Source organism: Acomys minous, assembly GCF_964271855.1.
Source record: "Acomys minous genome assembly, chromosome: 6".
NCBI classification, from domain to species: Eukaryota; Metazoa; Chordata; class Mammalia; order Rodentia; family Muridae; genus Acomys; species Acomys minous.
The window spans coordinates 124,298,691-124,311,431 of NC_140487.1; the positions used below are offsets into that span (position 1 = coordinate 124,298,691).

At 49.2% G+C, this 12,741-nt stretch overlaps 1 pseudogene across 1 annotated transcript; it reads left to right on the forward strand.

Annotated features, from left to right (window-relative positions):
• The first annotated feature begins 5,412 nt into the window (after nt 1-5,412).
• On the forward strand, nt 5,413-12,260 carry LOC311599351 (large ribosomal subunit protein eL15-like; annotated as a pseudogene). The gene is made up of 2 exons (XR_014783643.1): nt 5,413-5,595; nt 11,023-12,260. The product of XR_014783643.1 is annotated as a large ribosomal subunit protein eL15-like (transcript).
• The last annotated feature ends 481 nt before the right edge of the window (nt 12,261-12,741 follow it).

A 12,741-nucleotide genomic window follows, 5' to 3' on the forward strand; every position in this document is an offset into this window, starting at 1 on the left:
TTCCTGACACTGTGACCCTTTAATACAGTTCCTCATGCTGTGGTGACCCCAACCATAAAGTTTTTGTTGCTACATCATAACTATAATTTGCTACTGTTACAAATCATAACGTAAATATCTGTGGTTTCCAGTGGTTTCAAGTGGCCCCACGAAAGGGCTGTTCCACCTCCAAAGGAGTTGGGAGCCACGGTTCGGACCCACTGCCTTAGAAGATGGAGCGAGAGGGAGAAAGTTGGTTGGCAACGGGGAAGTATTTTGGTTCCTGGTCCCTTCTTGTCTCTCTACTTCCTGTCTCCTTCCGTTGCCACAGTCACCTGCCTATCCCCTCTGGGGACAAGCAGCCACATACCGAACTAGCTGAGATAAATCTATGCCTGTCACCATGTTGTTTCTGTCAAATATTCAGTCACAGTAACAAATGGTACTAATACTGTGGCATCCAGTGGCAGCGGAATCTACAATACAAGGCCAGGGGCAGGAGGGTGCCTGGTCTCAAGCCTGTCCATGCCAAGACAGCTGGAGCAGGTGACGCCCAGGAGGCACACCCAGGTGGCTGTGCCCCTCTCTCTAGGGAAGCCAAGGTTCTGGTGGGCTGTAGGCAGCCTTGGATATGGCTGACACCACAGACAGGACCAGCGATGCCAGCTCAGGATGGCTGCTGATAGAAGAGGCCAATGAAGCAGGAACCAGGCTCTGAAATATGCTGTAGGAAGCAATGGACAGGTATCGTCAGAAGTTTTGAGAAAAATGTGAATTTCCACTTTTAAGGAGCCTGCCAGCCTTTTCCGGGTCCTCACACTCCTGGGGTGGTCCTGAGGCCCGGTGACTCAGCTCTGTCCCCTATTCTATGAGCTCCCCCACATGCGCTTCAAGCACTCTTTTGAGCTTTCCTTGGTCACAGTTGGCTGTAGCATATTTCCTAAGTCCCGGGCCTAAAGGGTGGAGTCTTCTAGCAAGTGAGGCAAAGAGGCACAGCAGCGTCTGTCCTGAGCATGTCACATGTAGCAAGGTGTTCTGAGATGGCGCCTGCTTAGGTTGGTGAGGGGCAGCAAAGAGGATGCTGGGCTGGGAGAGCACATTGGACAGAAGCCATGAACACAATCAACTGATTGTTTCTACTATGACTATAAAACCGAACTTATATGCAAATATTTACTTCAACTTGATCACTTTCAAAGAAAGGCTTATTGTTTGACTTTAAATTACCTCTGTTAGGAAAAAGTATGATTTATCAGCAAACGTTGAAGTGACACATATTGTGACAAGTATAGATTAAAAGTTAAATGTGGGCTTTCATGAAATCAATCAATTAATAAATATGCAAGGTGTGGTGGCTCACACGTTTGATCCCAGTACTCAGGAGAGTTTAAGGCCAGGCTTGTCTACCTAGGGAGTTCCAGGCCAGCCAGAGACCCTGTCTCAAAATTATTTCATTAGCTTTTTTGTTTTGTTTTGGTTTGGTTTTTGTTTGTTTGTTTGTTTTTTGAGACAGGGTTTCTCTGTGATATCTTGGCTGTCCTGGATTTGCTTTGTAGACCAGGCTGGCCTTGAACTCACAGAGATCCACCTGCCTCTTCCTCCCAAGTGCTGGGATTAAAGGCGTGGGCCACCATGCCTGGCTCATTAACTGTTTTTAATAAGGGGCTGGAGAGGAGGCTCAGCAGGTAAGAGCACTGGCTGCTCTTCCAGAGGACCCGGATTTGATTCCCAGCACCCACATGGTGGCTATCAATCATCTTTGACTCCAGTTTCAGAGGATCCAGTGCCCTCTTCTGCCCCCCATCGGCACCAGCCACACACAGGATGCACATACATACATGCAGGCAAAACATTCATATACATAAAAATAGAAATTAAAAATCAAAAAATACAACATGCAAACAATAAACAAATGACAAATAAACAAACAACAGACAAGGGGGTGAGAGATGGCTCAGGGGCGCCAACGCTTGATGCGTGACCTCAGGGCCCTGAGTCTGGATACCCAGCACCATGTAAAAGGCAGAACATGGCTCCCTGCATGCCTGTAACTAACTCTGTAGTGGGTGGAGGCCGGGACATGCTGGCTACCAGCCTAGCTGCAGGCTCAGTGAGAGCCTGTCTCAAGGGAATAAGATAGAAAGACAATGCAGGAAGCCCAATCTCCCCACTTTGTCCTCTGTACACACACACACACACACACACACACACACACACACACACACACACAGATTGTGCATATGAGATGTGCATATACTACATACACGCACCACATGCACGCGCACACACATGGAAATAAAATACAAGTTCAGTTTAATGAACTGTTTGGAAATTTGCATGTTGTTTTATTTACCCACCAAGGGCTTTGGTTTGTTAATTTCTAAGTAGATACTATTCCACCGAGCTACGACCCTTAACACAACACTGTGTTAAGAGGGTTTTAGAAAACATTGTATGCCCACTGTGGTGGCACACGCCTTTAATCCCAAGCGTTCAGGAGGCAGAAGCAGGCAAATCTCTGTGGGTTTGAGGCCAACCTGGTCTACAGAGTAAGTTCCAGGCTATCCAGAACCATATAGTGAGACCCTATCTGAAATGCTTTAGCTTTTTGGGGGGTCGCATAGAATGCTTGTGGAAGTCAAGAAACAACTGGTCAGTTCTCTCCTCTCTCATGTAGACTCTGGAGACCAGACTCAGCGTGTCAGGCACGGCAGCAGATGCCCTGACCCATGAGCCACCTTGCTGCCCCTACGACTATTTTATTAAAAAAAAAAAAAAAAGATAAGGAGATAGGGCCTGGAGGCTTGGCTGAGCATTTGAGGTCAGCCTGGCCTCTGTAGCAAGACTCTCTGTCCAAAAATGAACAACTGAATAGAAAGAGCTCTTTCCAGCTTCACGGCGTGCCTTGTTCATCCCACTGTGGCCAGCATCATTTCCTCCCGGGCCTTCCTCAGGCTGCCTCGAATCTGCAAACCAAAGGTCTCTCTGCGGCAGTTGGCTGCTGCTTACCCCCACCCCCCTACCCTCCCCACCTGGTCCATAGCTGTGGTCAGCTGTTCCAGACCAGAGAGCTCCAGTCACGTGGTTGCTGGGCCAAGATGAGCTAAGCCAGAGCTCCCCAGAGAGCTGCTGGAAGGGACAGCTGTGGAAACACGTGGGTCTGGGGTTCAGAACACAAATGACCCGTGTTTCCATCCCTGTGCTCTCTGATAGCTGTCCTCCCTGGGATGACAGCTCTGCTCTGCACAGCACACCCCTTTCACAAATGCACTCCCCCCTGCACCCCTGCACCCCCCACCCTCGCCTCCGCATCCTTGCTGGCATTTCCTGGAAGGTTATTAAACCACTTTTTGAAGGGAATTCTTTTTTGCCCAGAGTTTTAGATATTTAGATATCAGGGGGTACCCATGCATATGCATTTATGTGTGTAAGAGTGTTTAGCCTGTATGTGTGTATGTGAACTACCTAAGTGCCTAGGCCAGAAAAGGGCACCAGATCCCGTGTAATGAGTAACAGACGGTTGAGGCACCATATGGGTGCTGGGACCTGACCCTGGGTCCTCTGCAAGAGCAACAAATGTTCTTAACCACTCAGCCATTTCTCCAGTGCCAGTGCTTTACTTTAAAAAAAAAAAAAAAATCCCACCGGGCATCGTGGTGCATGCCTTTAATCCCAGCACTTGGGAGGCAGAGGCAGGTGGATCGCTGTGAGTTCGAGGCCAGCCTGGTCTACAGAGTGAGTCCAGGATAGCCAAGGCTACACAGAGAAACCCTGTCTCAAAAAAACAAAAAACAAAAAACAAAAAAAATCCTTAATTTCTTCCTTTGCCTTGAAAGGGCTCAAGCACCGTGTGGTCCTTGTGCCACATTCAGTACTAGAGGGAATAAAAGCAGGCTGGGTAGTGTGCTTTGCAAACCATTGGGCATCTGTAGGTTTTGAGTGTCACCCAGCTTTCTTCTGGTCTCTGGGAGGGAGCACGTGGCCTTGCTGAAGTCAAGTTTGGTTCAAGAAACGGCAAAGTTAAACATTTTCTCATCCGAAGCCATGGGTTGCTAGAGTAAGCGCCTCTTAAATTGTGACAATGCGCTCCGGCTGTGTTAAAGAGTGTAGCAAAACTTCCCAGTAAGGTCACTTGGCCCCTTAGGAAGCCCGTGAGTGGGTTCCTGGTGCCCGGAAAGGATGCTGACTTGCTCTGTAGTTTCTGCCCTGGGGGAGAAGGGACCTTGCTCTCTAGCAGCTTCCGTAGCTCAGCCTGCTAACAGGGAGGGGCCACAGGCCCCGGGGAAATGCTCATTCGGTGTTGCAAGGAGCTGGCACCACCTGGCATGGGCAGCTCAGCAAGCTAAAGGCAGAAACAGCACACAGGTGCCAAGGAGGTGGAGCCAGATCCGCTCTGGCATGGGGCTGGGATAGCTGCAGGAGCTCCATTGATGGAATTTATCCCCGGAGCACTATTCCTAACATGGATTGCTCACACTCAGGGATTAAGAAAGTGGGGCTGTAGGCCAGGCAGACCATACACTGGCCTCTAGCAACCACAGACACCTATGAAGCAGGGACAACAGAGCCCCAAAGGGAGCAGGAAGGCAATGGAACCCAAGGTCTGTTCTGCCAGACAAATGGTGGCCCCGCGAGCCTCTGAAGACAGAGCTGGCCAAAGCCAAGCGTGGGGAGTTCCCTCAGGACAAGCACTCCAGCGGCTCCAGCGAACATGGCTGTGGGAAAGGAGGGGGAGGAGCTGTGAGAGCACAGGGTACATTAACAGTCCAGGACACTGTGTGGATCCTGTTCTGACTCCACTGTGAGCAAACCAACTGTAAAACCTCATCACAGGAGGGTTAAGGAGTTATGGCTCAGGCTGTGAGGCGCTTGCCAAGCCGCACCCACATAAAAAGCCAGCAACTGGCTCAGCGATGTGTTGTCACTGCTCTCGACCCAGCTTCAGTTCCCAGCACCCCCGTCATGCAGCGCATAACTGCCTGTAACTCTAGATCTGTGAGACCTGGCGCCCTCTGCTGGCCTCTTCAGGCACCTGAACGTATGTATGTATACCTAAGTAACATTAAAAAAAAAAAGTCTTGGGTTAGCTTGCGTCAGTTATTCTGGCATTTCTGAGGCAATGTCCTAAACAACAAGACGCACAGTGCCTGAGGGAACACCTAAAATTGACCTCTGGCCGCCACGCACGTGTGTATGTGTACCTGAACACATGTGTGTGCATGTGTGTGCCCACATGTGTTTGTACACACACTCGTCACAGAGTGACAGGAAAGTGTGAGAGACGGGTTGGGTATAAGATGACGATGGCTTCATTCTCCAAAACCTTTTTTCTGTAAACCTTCAGGTTAGAGGTGGTCCAGGGGAAACAAGAGATTCCAGGGGCTGCACGAAGCAGCTGCCTGGCAGAGGGGCACGCAGGTGTCCACGGGCTCCGCCCCGTTCTCCTTCTGTGTCCCTGTCTGCCCGACCTGGTCTCCCCACCGACCTCTTCTGCTGACCTCAAGCTGGTCCCCGGATGCTCGGCCGTGGCCAACCCGACTGAGTGGTCAGCCCAACTATCCAAAGGCTTTTCTCACCTTGTTAGGTTCTGGCCTTAATGGACGGCATCTGCTGTAGGTGCGTGCCCAAGTCTATATGGGTGCGGGGGGAAAAAGGCAGCACTGAAAACAGAAGTGATTATGAGGGATGCGTGGTGTGCTTGCCGCCGCCGGGGGCTGGATCCCCAAAGTTCACATGTGCTAGGCAAACACACTACTTCTGAGCTCTATTTTTTCAGCTATGTTGTTTGAAAATATTTTATTATTTAAGAGAAAAATGGGGGAGGGGGGGTTCTAAGAATATGAAATAGGCCCCGAAGAGCTCCCTATCTATCACCCTTGCCATCCCTGCCAGCCCTTCCCCCCACCACCCGTCACCCTCCCCACCCCCCACCCCACCCCCGCCATCTCCCCCCACCCCCAAGGTTGCATAACTGGAAAAAGTCTTTGGTTCTTTCTTCTTAAGAATGTGGGATAGGAGAAGGAAAACCCATGGCTGGTTAATACCACGCACATCACAGAAGAAAAAGAAACCAATTAAACCTTACTATTACTTTTGACTGTGAGTAATGTGCTTTGACATGTGTGAGCTGGTCTTGTTCTTATAAACAAGACTTAAAAAATAATAATAATTCCTGTGGCCTTGGAACCCTGAGAGGCGTCCAAGCTGTTGAAAGTTTTCACACTGCAAAGGGCAGGACTTTAGACTCAGGCTGTAGGTTTTAAAAGGCACCCCATAAATTGAGATATAAGGCTTTTAAAGGGAAGAAATGTAGAAAGTTTTCATTGTCTTGGCCGCATTTTGGGTTAGGAGGGAAGAGGAGGTGCTGGCCCAGGGCCAACCAAAACAGGAGGTGGAAGACGCAGCTGGAGCCGATCTTTCGTCCACTAATGGTCTCCGTTTGGGACTTCTTGGAAAGGGGTCTGTTTTATTTCACTCCGCCTGGTTCACATTTGGGTTATTTTAGGGCCTCAGTGGGGGCTGATGGTTCTTAGGACTTTTTTGTTTGTTTCTTTGGGGTTTTGTTGTTGTTATTTTGTTTTTGTTTTTGTTTTTGTTTTTTGAGACAGGGTTTCTTTGTGTAGCCCTGACTGTACTGGACTCACTTTGTAGACCAGGCCACCTTTGAACTCACAGAGATTCTCCTGCCTCTGCCTCCTGAGTTCCAGGATTAAAGGCGTGAGCCACCGTGCCCCCGACAGGTTCTTAGGACGTCTGAGTAAATCCCAGGCCCCTCTTCCTTCCCTTCTGCCCTCCTTTCCTCTCTCTTTTCCTTTCTTCCTGGATTCTTCAAAGAGTTTTTAAAATATGAGGCATAGTAGATGGACAGTATTAAACAGGGGGAAAAAAGCTGCTGTTGGAAAAAATAATCAATGTTCGTTAAAATGCAAAAAAAAAATCAGTAAATTCAGAAACAGATATAAGGTAGATGTTTTTGTTTTGTGTTTTTGCTCCAGGGTTTCTTTGTGTAGCCCTGGATGTCCTGGAAATCACTTTATAGACCAGGCTGGCTTGGAATTCAAGAGATCCACCTATCTCTGCCTCCCGAGTGCTAGTAATAAAGTCATGCACCACTGCTACCTGCAAGCTATTTTTTTTTTAATCAAGAAGAAATGAGCTGTAGGATGTTTTAAAATCTTATATGTGTTGTGTATGTGTATGTGTGTGGGGGGGTGTTTTATTTTGGGTGTCTATGGAACTAGGTGATACCGATGCAGGCTTTCTTTTTGAATGTCATCATTAACTTTACAGGTGGCCATTTACACTTTTTAAATCTCATCAGTGTTCCCTACACTAAATTAGCTGCATCTTGCCTGACATTCTTAATTAGCCGTAGCTGCATGGAATTACAGCATCAAAGTAATGAGTGTGTCTATGTGCAAAGGACAAAAAATACCCGGATATGAGATAAATGATAGGGCACGTGTCCATTTTTTAGAGGAGACACAACCTTAAAAGACTGGGGCTCTGTCAATCTTTCAGAGATAGGATCTCACGAGTGTTCGGAACTACCCGCACATCCTGTGCCTCTAGTTTTTGTGGCCCTCCGGAGAGGTTCGGATTCCTCGTTCTTTTTCCCCTAAGTGGTTCTTGATGAGGCTGATGGACAGGTCGGTCCGGACCTATCCACCCTGAAGCCGATTTTGAGATGGAAAGCAGGGTGCCTAGCATGCACACACACACACACACACACACACACACACACGTATACACACATACACACATACACACACACACATATATACACACACACATATATATACACATGAACACACACATAGATACACATACACACACACATATACACACACACACACACACACACACACACACACACACACACACTCAGGCACATGGGGCCAGGATACATTCAGCTCACATCTTGGCTATGGGTCTGCATGGCAGGAGACGGAGGAGTGGAGACGAGCCTGGGAGAGGGGGCTGGTATGGGACACCTGCTCTGGCTGCATAAACAAGAGCCCTGATGCAATCATAGACAGTACAATACAATACTTCAAAAGGACAGACATAAAGGAAGCTCACAGGAAGTGTAAATGGTCCCGCCTCCTGGTGCGTCAGCCTCTCCACCCCCTCAGCCCCCATCTCTGCTTCCTCTAGCCCCTTGCCTCTTCTCCCTTTCTCCTTCACTTCTTTTTCTGTCTGTGAAGGCGCCACAGCCTGGGTTAGAGGAACAGGACGTCTTGGGGGGGGTGGGAGGGTGGGGGGATGGGGGGGCGAGGCTGGCTTGGCATGCAGTAAGGAGGAGTTCTCGAAAGGGGAGACCCAAACTGGGCGGTGCTGGCGCACACTTTTAATCCGAGTACTTGGGAGGCAGAGGCAGGTAAATCGCTGTGAGTTCAAGGCCAGCCTGGTCTACAAAGCCAGTCCGGGACAGCCATAAAGGTCAGGGGAAGATAATGATGTGACCCAACGTATTGTGTGCCCAGACATAAAAAACATTATTGGATTGGGACTCTAGATGAGAGAAGCATGGGAGAATGGCAAAGTAGAAGGATCCAGAGGGTCCTAGAAACCTACAAGTAGAACATTATGATAGGCAGATTTGGGCTCAGGGGTCCCGCTCAAACTAAGGCACCAGCCAAGGACAATACAGGCGGTAAACCTTAAACCCCTACCCAGATCTAGCCAATGGTCAGAACACTCTCCACAGTAGAGTGGAGAGTGGGATATGACTTTCTCACATACTCTGGTGCCTCACATTTGACCATGTCCCCTGGAGGGGGAGACCTGGTAGCACTCAGAGGAAGGACAGCAGGTTACCAAGAAGAGACTTGATACCCTATGAGCATATACAGGGGGAGGTAATCCCCCTCAGGAACAGTCATAGGGGAGGGGAATAAGGGGAAAAGAGGAGGGAGGGAAGAATGGGAGGATACAAGGGATGGAATAACCATTGAGATGTAACAAGAATAAATTAATAAAGAAAAAATTTCAGATTAAAAAAAAACATTATTGGGACAAGTGACAAAATTAGAGTTGGATCTCGGGATTCAAGGGTGGCCTTGAGTTGCTGATAATTCCCTCACGTTGATGGTTGCCAGTCTGTGTGTAAAGGCACTTGGTGTTCAGGCCTCGAGGGCCATTGGGTTGGTTATTTGTCTCTCTCTCTCTCTCTCTCTCTCTCTCTCTCTCTCCTGTGTGTGTGTGTATGTGTAAGCACACATGCACTTAGTGTGTATGAGGATGCAGAAGCCCATGTGAGTAGTGAATGGGTGTCCTTCAGGATCACACTCTGTTGAGATAGGGTCTCGCACTGACCCAGGAGGGCTAGTCCTCAGCCCAGCAAACACTAGTAATCCTTTTGTTTCTTCTCCCTGCTACACAGCTTCCTCATGGGCCCTAGGGGTTTGAACTCATGTCCTTGTGCTTGTTCACCAAGTGGCTCCTTACCTGGGAGCTGCCTCCTATCCCAAGGATTGTCAGTGCAACCTAGAGTCAACCTCCCCACCCTGTGCCTGGGGCCTCACACATGCTAGGCAAATGCTATACCCCTGAACTACAGTCCTAGCTCAAGCCCCCCAACTCTTAAATGGCTCAGAGGAGTTTTGCCCTGGACTTGTTAATTTCTTGCTGGTTTATTGCTGTAGATAAAAGCAAAACAAAGGTTTAAATAAGATGCCATAGCATCAGTTTCTTTTTAAGTACATGGTTGAAGGGGGGTTATTCTAGGAAAAGACCAGCAGTGAGAGGAAGATGACCAAGTTTAGATGACTCATTCGCCGTTCAGTGACCCCCAAGCCCAGGCCAGGAGTCCTGGCTGCAGCCCACCAACCCCTGCCTTTCCCAAGAGCTGAACACAACTCCAGGTGCACGCGCTGGCCATGTGCATGAAAGAGCTGCCCACATTGGCTCCCGGGCCCCGGGTTCTGGCAGGTACTTAGGACCTTTGGCTTTGCTGTGGCTCAGTCCGTAGGGTGCTTGGTTAGCATGAAGGAAGCTTTGGGTTCCACATAAACCAGGTGTGAGGGAGCATGCCTATGACCCCAGCACCTGCAGGCAGAAGACCTGTCACAGCCATCCTTGACAGTATAATGAGCCGGAGGCTACCTGAGACCCTATCAAAAATAACAATAAGTCAGGCGTGGTGGCACACGCCTTTAATCCCAGCACTCGGGAGGCAGAGGCAGGTGGGTCGCTGTGAGTTCAAGGTCAGCCTGGTCTACAAAGCGAGTCCAAGACAGCCAAGGCTACACAGAGAAACCCTGTCTCGAGAAACCAAAAAAATTAATAATAATAATAATAATAATAATAATAATAATAATAATATGTTCAAAGAAATAGAGAAAGCCAAGAGTGCTCACTGTCAAGGCTGCCTGCGGAGCACAGGGCTAGGGACCACGGCCAGTCATCCAGTGCTGTGCATGAGTGTGGATCTGAGTGGTAAGTGTGTGAGGAAGTGACACAAAGCCGTATCTTTGCTCAGGCTGCCAGTCCTCTGGACTTCGAAAGCCCTGACAGAAAGAAGATAGGTCTGCGTAACCCAAGGACACTCAGCATAGAAAGGTCTGAGCTGTACCCGAACAAATCCCTGAGGATGTGTCTGCCTTTACACTAATGGCCGCAGCCTGGGCCACCCCTGATGGAGCTGTCCTTTTCTTTTGTTCAGCTTCTCCAACTGGAAAGAGTTTTTATTTAAAAAAAAAAAAAAAAGACTCCACCACCATGTCACAATGGGGCTGGTTGTTCTGAGCAGGCCACGCTGACTTAAATATTTACCTTCTTGTTTCACAATCCAACAGGAAACAGGGGTCAAGGATTTTTTTGTTTTGTTTTTTGTTCCTTTTCCCCGCTCTGGTCAGCACTAAAGAACAGTTGTTTTTCTAGTTACCCGAGAAGGAAATGATAACAGGTAGGAAATTGGCACCTAGCAGAAGCCTCCAGCTCACAGCCTTCAGGGTTTCAACCGAATTCTCCAGCAGTTTCGTGACACAGCTGCAGAGCTGGAGCCTCAGTCACTTTCTCCTACTTCCTGTGTGCCTCCAGGGTAGGGCTGGCCATGAGGAGAGGGCAGAGCCTTGTTCAACAACAACAACAACAACAACAACAACAACAACAACAACAACAGCAACAGCAAAAATCCTAGGAGGACATCGCTTTAGGCCATCGGTTCTGCTCTAGACTGAGGAGAACCAAACCAAAATGGAGTCACTCGTGCCAACTATCACCCCTTAGAACTGGACACCGAGGAGACTTGTCTGCCAGCATCAGTGAGATGAAGATGTTTCTACTGCTCTAGCCTTTGTGAAAGATGAACTGTGGCCGTTACGTTGGCAGTGTTCACCCAGCGTGCATAAAGCCCTACGTTGGGCCCCCAGTCAAGCACAAAAGCTTCCTAGAGGCCACAAAGGGGATTGTGGGAGAAAGGTTTCTTCCTTTGCTCTGGCAGCAGCCATGAGGTGAGCCGAGATGGGTGCACACAAACACACCCAGGAGCTATGGACGGAGAAGCTGTCCGACATGATGCTCTTTCTTCTGAGGGTCCGATGCTGGCAACACCGACAGCTATCTGCGCTGCGCAGGGCTCCCCGCCCCACTCAGCCTGATAAGGCTCGAAGGCTGGGATACAAGGCCAAGCAAGGTGACTTCAATTACAGGATTCGTGTCTGCCGTGGTGGCTGCAAACACCCAGTTCCTAAGGGTGCGAGCCTATCCACCATGGTGTTAACCAGCTAAAATTTGCACAAAGCCTTCATCCTGTTGCTGAGGAGAGAGCTGGACGCCGTTGTGGGGCTGAGAGTCCTGAATTCCTACTAGGTTGGGGAAGACTCCACATATACATTTTTTTTGAGATTATCCTCATTGAATTGTTCTATAAAGCTGTCAGAAGAAACCCTGACACCCAGTGGATCAACAAACCAGTCCACAAACACAGAGAGATGCGTGGGCTGACATCTGCTGGCCTGTGGCCTTGGAAAGGGCCTCAAGTTCACCGCACTATTGGCGGCTCTCGCTGTGCAGCCTGGAGGAGGCGCAATACTCTCCAGCTCCACCGTTACGGCTAATACACATAATGCTTGTAAAATTCATGCCCAGTAAACAATTTAGGACAGCCAAAAAAAAAAAAGTAGAAAATAATTTTAAAAATAAAAGAAAAAGAAAAGCTTCCTGGAGTTAACCTCTCAGAGTTGAGGCATTTCCTTGTTCCTTCACAAACCCCACCGTTCTCGCTCTGTCCTTGACCCAGTGAGCGGTTTTCTGTTCTGCTTTGCGGTTGAAGAGTCTTGAAGTGGTGACCACAAACAGAATGCCAGTTAGTGCTGCATCTAGAGCGACTTGATGTACCGAATGTACGCAGTGATCAAGGTAGACACTGGGTCAACCCAGTGCAAGGGAGGCGGGGGATTCGAGGCTGGGGATTTGGGTTCTGATCTGGGGCACTTCCGTGTGCCTGGTGTGCACGGGCCTTGGGCTCCATCCCTGGCAACACGATGCAACGTACTTAGGGTCTTGGGGGCATCTCTATCCCCTTTTACCTGTCTCCCATCTGTTCCCCAAGACCTGATGATAATTAGCTCAGCTTCTGCGCCCACAAGTTCTTGTTGGGTAAGAGACCACGCCTGGAATGTTCCCTCTGGATTCTAAAAGGAGGGGCCGTTACGGAACACGTGAGCTCCAGCCCTGGAGTGGTAAAGTGACTGGGCGGGAGGTGGATTTCTAGCTTTAGCTGCCTTGGAGTGCAGCATCGGGGAGGGGAGGCTTCCC